The sequence below is a fragment of the Arachis ipaensis genome, chromosome B04, assembly GCF_000816755.2.
Source record: "Arachis ipaensis cultivar K30076 chromosome B04, Araip1.1, whole genome shotgun sequence".
NCBI classification, from domain to species: domain Eukaryota; kingdom Viridiplantae; phylum Streptophyta; class Magnoliopsida; order Fabales; family Fabaceae; genus Arachis; species Arachis ipaensis.
In genome coordinates this window covers 74696818-74705161 of record NC_029788.2, presented here as the reverse complement: position 1 = coordinate 74705161, position 8344 = coordinate 74696818, and the positions used below count along the sequence as shown (strand labels likewise).

Sequence of the window (8344 nt, the reverse complement as noted above, 5' to 3'; positions counted from 1 at the left end):
CAAGTTATTTTATAAAATTGTAAAATTTTAAATTTTATTAGTTTAAAAATTATTATATTTAAATGTTTGAATTTTATATTGAAATTTTAATATATATTTATTTTATATTTAATTAAACCAGTTCGATTACGGTTCAACTTCGATCGAATCATTGAACTATTAAATCAGTTATTTCAGCGGTTCGATTCTCACAAACTTGTTTCTACTACATCATCCATTATGGTGACCATCACATCACCAACTCTGGTCCTCACTATCATATTCCCATCCAACTGCACCTTATCCTACACCACATCATACCATCCTAATCACTGTCATCATTGCCACCATTACTTCGAAAAGCAAAGTTGTTTGGTTTTTTTTTCTCCATCAATTTCACTCTTCAGCTTGCTGACAATGTAAAGTGGAGTGGTGTAGCAGTGGGTGAGGTGTGCTGACAATGACTGAAAGGTGACGACAATGGGTGTACTGATAGCATTAGATAAAGGGAATGGTACGTACAGTGATGGTGTGAGAGGTGATGATGGTGAGACGATGATAACAATTCAGTACTTATAATAAAAAGAATAAAAAAGTTAATAATAAGAATAAAATTTAAACTTATTATAAACGTTAGATAAAGGGCAATTTACATAAATAAAATGAATGGAAAAAACTGTTACGTAAATACAACATTCTGAAAAACCAGATGCAAATGCAACAAACCCAATTGTATGTAATCCACGACACCCTAACGCGAAACTTGGATACACGTAATCTGCTACACCCTGTCGCGGATTAACTTGAGAAGCTAAAAACTCATAAACCGCTACACCCTGTAGCGGTTTATGATCATATGGACCCGAAGCCTATTCCGCTACACCCTATAGCGGATTATGAAGAGAGTGGAAGCAAAGAAGATGCCTATATATACCCAGCAAGTTGTGTAGAGTGTCATTTTCATTCATTCATAAGTTGAGGAATAAAGAGTGAGGAGAGCTTTTTGGTGTTAATACACTCTTCTGGAAAAATAAAAAAGAGTAAGAGGCACAGTGTGAAGTTTATAGATAGAGAACTACTGAGTGTTTTCATCAGGTCGTCTGATACACTGTTGGATCTGAAGACCAGTATATTGCAGAAGTTGGGCGCGTGTGGCACAAAGTGGATGAAGAAGCTGTTCTACAATATTCCTATTGCGATTGTGTCAACCGACGTGCAATATGAAATATTCATGTTATGATCAGATGAAGATATGCAAATGTTATTTCATTATCGTCGGAGTTTCCTGGAAGTGAGTATACACGAGTTGTTTACAAAGTTGGAACATGGGATCGATAGTTCTGGGGCATCTGCGCCAAACCCTCAATCCACCACGATGGGGGTTGCCTCTACCTCGATACCCGTCATTGCACCTGAGTGTTTGTTGGAGTATCGACTAGCTGGTCCAATTGGGGTATTCACCTCAGCGCATCCATCTCCAGATGTTGGACGTGAGGGGGAACCGGATCGGGTTGAAAATGCAATGCTAGAGGATGATTCCGATGAAGAGCCTGCTAACATTGGAGGGGACAGCGATGATGAAATTCTGACAAACCCAACAACATGTCAACCACCGTCAAGTGCGGGCACACATGAGCAACCTGCACATCTTTCTACCCTGGACCTGGAAACCATCGGCCAATCGCCAGATTCAGTTCCAACCTTTGGGGGTCAAGGTTTGCACGAGGGAAATTCTGTAGTTGAATTTCAAGTTGGCCAATCTTTTCACAGTAAGGAGAAAGCTATTCTTACTGTAAAAGATTACAGCATTCGGTGCGATGTTGAGTACAGAGTGATGGAGTCGGATCATCTTAAATACCATGGGAGATGCAAGGAGTTCGGCAAGGGTTGCACGTGGATGATTCGCATCAGCCTTCGAGTGCGAAAGGGAACCTAGGAGGTTCGAGGGTACAACGGATCATAACATGCTTGGCTACATCGATATCAAGCGACCACCGACAACTTGATTATCACGTGATCTGTGCGAAAATGTTTCCTCTGGTTCGAGCCAATGCGGCGGTATCGATAAAGGTGTTGCAAGAAGCTACCGAGGCAACGTATGGGTTCAGACCAACTTACAAGAAGACGTGGTTGGCAAAACAGAAGGCAGTAGCACAAATATACGGGGACTGGGAAGAGTCCTATGCTGAGCTACCTCGTTGGATCCTTGGTGTGCAGTCTACCATGGAGGGGACGGTTGCCTTGTTGAAGACATCTCCTGTTCGAGTCGGTGATGATGTTGACGACTCAACCGTGTACTTTTATCGTCTTTTCTGGACACTTCCTCCTTGTTTGAAGCTTTCTGACATTGCAAGCCATTGGTCAGCATAGACGGTACTCATCTGTATGGCAAGTATGGCGGGACTTTGCTCCTAGCCATCGCCTAAGATGGGAACTCCAACATCTTGCCTATTGCTTTTAGTCTCGTGGAGGGGAAAAATGCCAAGTCGTGGTCTTTCTTCCTGACCAACCTATGCCAACATGTGACTCCGCAATAGGGGATACTGGTCATCTTGGATAGGCACAACGGCATCAATGTTGCACTAGAAAATCCTAACAGTGAGTGGTTAGCCCCTCATGCATATCGAGCATTTTGTATTCGGCATGTTGCAGCTAACTTCGCACTCAGTTTCAAGGGCACGGATGCAAAGCGTTTACTTGTGAACGCTGCTTATGCGAAGACTGAGACAGAGTTTTACTATTGGTTTGATATAATGCAGATTGAGAATTCGGTAATGCGTGATTGGGCGAACAGAATAGAATACGATAAGTGGACTCAGCACTAGGATAGTGGCAAACGATTCGGTCACATGACGACCAATATATCTGAGTGTGTTAATTCTGTTCTGAAGGGTATACAGAATCTTCCGGTTACCGTCCTGGTGAAGTCCACATTTGGTCGGCTAGCGGAGTTGATTGTGATTCGTGGTCAGACGGTAGAGGCTCAATTGGCCAGCGGTGCCATGTTTTGCCAGTCTTTTATGAAGGCGATGGAGCGCAACTTGAGAGACTCCAGGTGCTTTACTGTCACCCTATTCGATAGACACTAGTCTGAGTATACCGTTGCCAAGACGCCACTGACCGAGACCTTTTCACTTGGGACGTACCGAGTTTTTCTTCAGGATCGTACATGCGATTGTGGGTACTTTCAAGCTCTCCATTATCCATATTTCCATGCGATTGCATGTTGTGCCCAGTCACGGCTTGATTGGTCTATCTATGTCGACGAAGTCTACACTATGCAGAAGGTGTTCAGGGTGTACCAGATGGGTTTTATGCCGCCAATACCAGAGGGACTTTGGCCACCTTATGATGGTCCGACCGTTATTCCGGATCCTAGCTTGAGGCATTGTCGTGATGGGCGAACGAGGTCTACCAGAATCTGGAAGAACATGGATGAGGCCGACCCTAACCGACCGAAGCGATGCGGGCTCTGCAGACAGCCTGGGCACACGCATAGATCTTGCCCCCAGAAAGGCTCCACCGTTGCTGGTAGTTCGTAGGACTTGTAGTGTTTGTGCTTCTAGTTTTTGAATTTTATTTTCTCATGTAGCGATTTACGTTTTTGGGTGTTAGTGTTAGTGCCTTGGGTGTGTTAGTGTTAGTTCCGACCTATTTGTATGACTTATGACATTTTTATTTCCATTAAGTGTTAATCGTTTGTGACTATTACATTTGTATGACTTATGTAGTAATTTATTCTGTGTTTGTGTTAATGCCTGGTGGCTATTATATCTGTACGACTTATTGCTTATGACGAGTATATTTGTATAACTTCGTACATTTTGCATCACAGGTTGTTAGTTGTTACTATTTGACTGGTATTCATGAATATGTTTCCAAACTTTCACTCTCTTCATAATCCGCTAAAGAGTGTAGCGGAATAGGCTTCGAGCCCATATCTTCATAAACCGTTACAGGGTGTAGCGGTTTATGAGTTTTTAGCTTATCAACGTAATCCGCGATAGGGTGTAACGGATTACGTGTATCCAAGTTCCGCATTAGGTAGTCGTGGATTACATACAATTAGGTTTGTTGCATTTGCGTTTGGTTTTTCCGAATGTTGTATTTGTGTAATAGTTTCTTTCATTCATTTTGTTTATGTAAATTGCCCTTAGATAAATTTAAATCAAATTAACATAATAAGGTTAATTTTAAATTTCTTCCATATGCTAAAAACAAGAAGTATACTTGATTAAGTATATAATGTATTAGTATTGTTAATTTTTTTATAGATATTTCATTCTGTAGAATATATACTTCCTATAAATTTTAAAATAACCAAATTTAAAAATGTTTAAAAACAATCAATTTTATTATCGTCGTTCTTTTATTGTTATTGTTGATGCGTTTTTTTATTTCTTTTCCTTCTCTTTCTCCAGATAGTTATTGTAATATTTTTTATTTTTTTGTTTGATTTTTTCTTTATTTTTTCTTATTTTTATTCTTGTTAAGAGATGAAACAGAAAAATTATCAGAAGGTGTAATAAGAAAAAAGACAAAGAAGAGAAAGAAAAGAAGATGATGAAAAACAAGAAAAAGAACAGAAAATTTTTTTGAAGTGTAGAATTTATCAGAAAAATAGCACTGTGATACATAAAAATTCTTAATTTTGACACTAAAATTTTTTAACCGTGACATATGTTCTTGTTAAGAGGGTGAAATAAGGATGATGATTTTAAATTATGTAGAATTTATCAGAAAAATACCTCCGAAACTTTTTAACCGTGAAATAGAAATTTTTTAATTTTGACACCGAGAATTCTTAATCGTGATACAAAATTTTTTCAACGTGTTATTTTCAACTAAATGATGTTCTTTTCTTATCATTGAACTATCTGTTCCGGTGTCATTTGCAACGAATTGATATATTTTTAGTTCCAAAACATATTTGAATATATTTTGTTAGTTTAGTGAGTTTAGGTTTTGGCTTTGTGATTCTTTAAAGATTTTTTGTGTCATTTATCAAAAATTCCTATGTCATTTCTAACTTAATGATGTATTATTTTTTATCACTGAAATGATTGTGTGGTATTGAACTAATATATAAGAGAATTAGCCATTCATGTGTCATTTGCAATAATTTAATGTATCACAATAATATTTTATTATAACAATATTTTATGATAATAATATAATAATCAGATCCAAAGTTTAACCAGTAAAAATTATTACCAGTATTCCTAAATCAGTGCTATGGTACTAGAACACTCTAGAGATATTCTAGAATATTGATAATCATAATATATTGATATCAGTGTTATTTATACTGGTATATTAGATATTTAGTCTTATTAAAGTAAAAGTATGCGATCAAATATATCTATTTTTAGTAATTACTCATAAAATTTTACTTTTATTTCAAGTTCATTCTTATCCCTCATAGAAATTCGGTCCTCTCTCTCATTCTCTCTCTCTCTTTCTCTCTCTCTCCTCCAAATTTCTTAAAGTTTCATGAATCCATAAGAGAGAAAAAAGAGAGAAAAACTTTCATGGAAGTTTACTTTCAAACTTGATAAATGAAGGATTTAAAGTTCAAATCAAAATTCTAAATCGATTAAAGTCTTCTTCTCATCTTTCTTTTCATCCTCATACCAATTTTCTGAAGGTAAATTGAAGTATAACTCTCCTTTTCCCTTTTGAAATTCGGCCATATGGTTGTTATGGAGAAAACTTCAAGTTCTTGATGTTTTTGTTTAGAAAATCCTATCTAGAAGCCTCAAGGAACAAAGAACCATCAATTTCTAACTTGAAAGGTGAAGAAAATCTCTTTCTCTTTGTTAAAGAAGGTTCGATTTGATGGAGCATTAAAGGAGTAATCATACTTTGTTCTATTCCTTTATCATGCTCTAGATATTATAAGAAATTCAAAGCCACAATTCTCAAACTCAAAGGGTGAGTAAAACTCTCCCTTTTTCTCATGAGCAATTCGGCCTTAAGAGTTTCTTTGTGTTAAAAATTATTTTTGATTAAAATATAGGAAAAATTTGGTGTTAAAAAGCTTCTAAAAAGTGATTAAAAGGTTCGGAATCAAAGTAAGGGTTTGGTTAAAGTAATTATATGATTATGTATGTTTGATCTATAATTAATGAATTTGATGTTTGGTGAATAAAATTGAGTATTTAAATGCTTAATTGGTGATATTTGTATGTTGATTGAAAGCTTAAAAACTTGATGTTTTTTAGAAGTACCATGGCTGAATTGACTAGGTACTTATAAGAAAGCTTGTTCTAATCTTGTTTAAATTTTAATTTGTGAAGTAAATTTGAAAGTTTAATACATGAAAACAATGTTGCTTGAAAAGATTAAAAAACAAGCTTAAGGAAGATGTCAAGAAATAAAAGAGAAAAGAAAAAGGAATGATGTAGTAAGAGTAGAAGAAGATTCAGTCAAAGAGAAAAAGGTGATAAGGTATAATATTAATAAAGGTAAAATGGTCTTTTAATAAAAGATTAAGGTTAAAATGGTAATTTGAGGACACAAGGATATTATGATCATTTAATAATGGAAAAGTATGGGAAACTAATGTAATTGGTGTACAATGTGTACAATGGTGGTTAACACAAAAATGAATAGCACTTTTGAAATTAGAGTAAACATGGATAATTTTCAATTTTAACTCATATTGGACTAAATAAGCCGCCCATTGTACACATTGTACAGATATTCCATTAGCTCCCTAACGGGATTCTTTAATAAAATATGTGAGGGTAAAAAGATTTGTTCAAGATTTTAGGGATAAAAGGGTAATTATGTAAAAATATAGTGATAAAAGTGTAATTTTAAAAAAGATAAGGGGCTAAAATATAAATAGATAAAAGCTCTGGGACAAAATATAAATATGGAAAGTTAAGGAATAATTATGTAATTATATAAAGTATAAGGGACATAAATGTAATTATAATAAAACTTAGGACATAGTGATAAAATCAAGAGAAGATCATGGGCGTAATGGTAATTTTTAATAAAGAAGTATAGAAAAGGTAATTTAAAGCCAAAAACTCAGAACTCCTTTACATAACAGATTTAAGGTAGAGATGGCGATTTGAGGGAAGAATAATTGATGATTAAAAAAGAAGAGGATAAGTAATAGAAAAAGGTTAATATGAGGAGTGATAACTGAAAACTGATGATTGAGAAATGAGGAATTGAATTGATAAAGAACAAATATGAATTGAGAACAGAATAGTTAATGAATCAAAAAGAGAAAAGAGAACTGAGAATCGATAAGCGAGAAATGATAATTGATAACTAAAAACTGAAAGCAAACTGAATGACTCCAACCATAAGACTTAAGCAAGAGAGAATTGAAAGTCAACTGAATTGCACTAGCCATAAGACTTAAACAACTAAAAACAGAAAACTGAGAAAGATGAATAAAATGACTGAAAATGCTAAATGAATGACTAAATGCCTAGCAAGGTCAAGGGTTTTGTCCTGCTTGCTCAGTGCTTGAATGTAATAGTAGGGACGCCCACAGACTAAGAACTATTTTTCAAATGTAGGTGTACTAGTGCAAAGAAAATTCAACTGAATGTCTATGTCATAGGGCTTATTGCAATTCTGGAAGTCAACTGATATAGTTTCATCATAAAGGCTTATGCAACTGAATATCTAGAAAGTCATATTTGGGACTAGCGCTCGGGTAATGTTGGGTTCTGGGTAGTCAATCGATACATGAGCCATGGCCTATATAGGTCTAGACATGCATCATACTTGTCTGCAGCATAATTTCTGTGATCTTGTATTATGCTTGAATTCTTGTTGTTGTGCTCTATGACTTGTTTGTATTTTGATTGTGTGGCTTGTCTGTGATCGTCTGTTAATGGTTGACTACTTTGAGATTGACCTTAAAGTTAAAGATGAAAGGAAAATTGTAAGGAACAACGTGAAAAGGAAAATAAGGCTAAATTGACTACGGAGGAAAAGTTAGTAAGATCGTATAATCTAGGATCGAAAAGATTACGCGATGAATTACCTCTATGCTAGATCGTTGTCCTAGGACTAATGAAGGATTCATTACCCTCGTTAGTACCCTACTGGGAACCATAGATTCTCACTCCCTTCCCTTCACTATTCCTACAGGCAGAGCTGATGGCGACTCCCGTTAAAGAGATGGTGCCACTCTTTTTGCTATATCCTAGACTTAAAGTACATATACGTTTAAAGGACGTCTGATGCTATGTGAAGTTATAGAGCCTAGAGTGTTTTTCCCTCTTCTTGTTAGAATTTTCCTTGAGGGATAAGACTTATCTAGGATGAGTTCCAGACTAGAGGCTTTTTAGATGGGTTAGGGCTCAGGGTGTCATATATATCCTAGAGGCTT

At 35.8% G+C, this 8344-nt stretch overlaps 1 protein-coding gene and 1 long non-coding RNA gene across 4 annotated transcripts in view; one reads left to right on the top strand and one right to left on the bottom strand.

The window, feature by feature from the left end:
- The window catches only part of LOC107639375 (1-aminocyclopropane-1-carboxylate oxidase homolog 12), a 26290-nt gene that overhangs the window by 2625 nt on the left and 15321 nt on the right, over positions 1-8344 (bottom strand). The window lies entirely within an intron of this gene.
- Positions 5418-8344, top strand: part of LOC107639377 — a 14185-nt gene continuing 11258 nt past the window's right edge. The window contains exons 1-3 of one of the 2 annotated variants that reach the window (XR_001620096.2): positions 5418-5626; positions 5719-5913; positions 8104-8332. This is a non-coding gene — a long non-coding RNA (uncharacterized LOC107639377). Of the gene's footprint in view, positions 5627-5718; positions 5914-8103; positions 8333-8344 lie in introns of those variants that run through there. The other variant, XR_002361177.1, reaches the window with a different exon arrangement.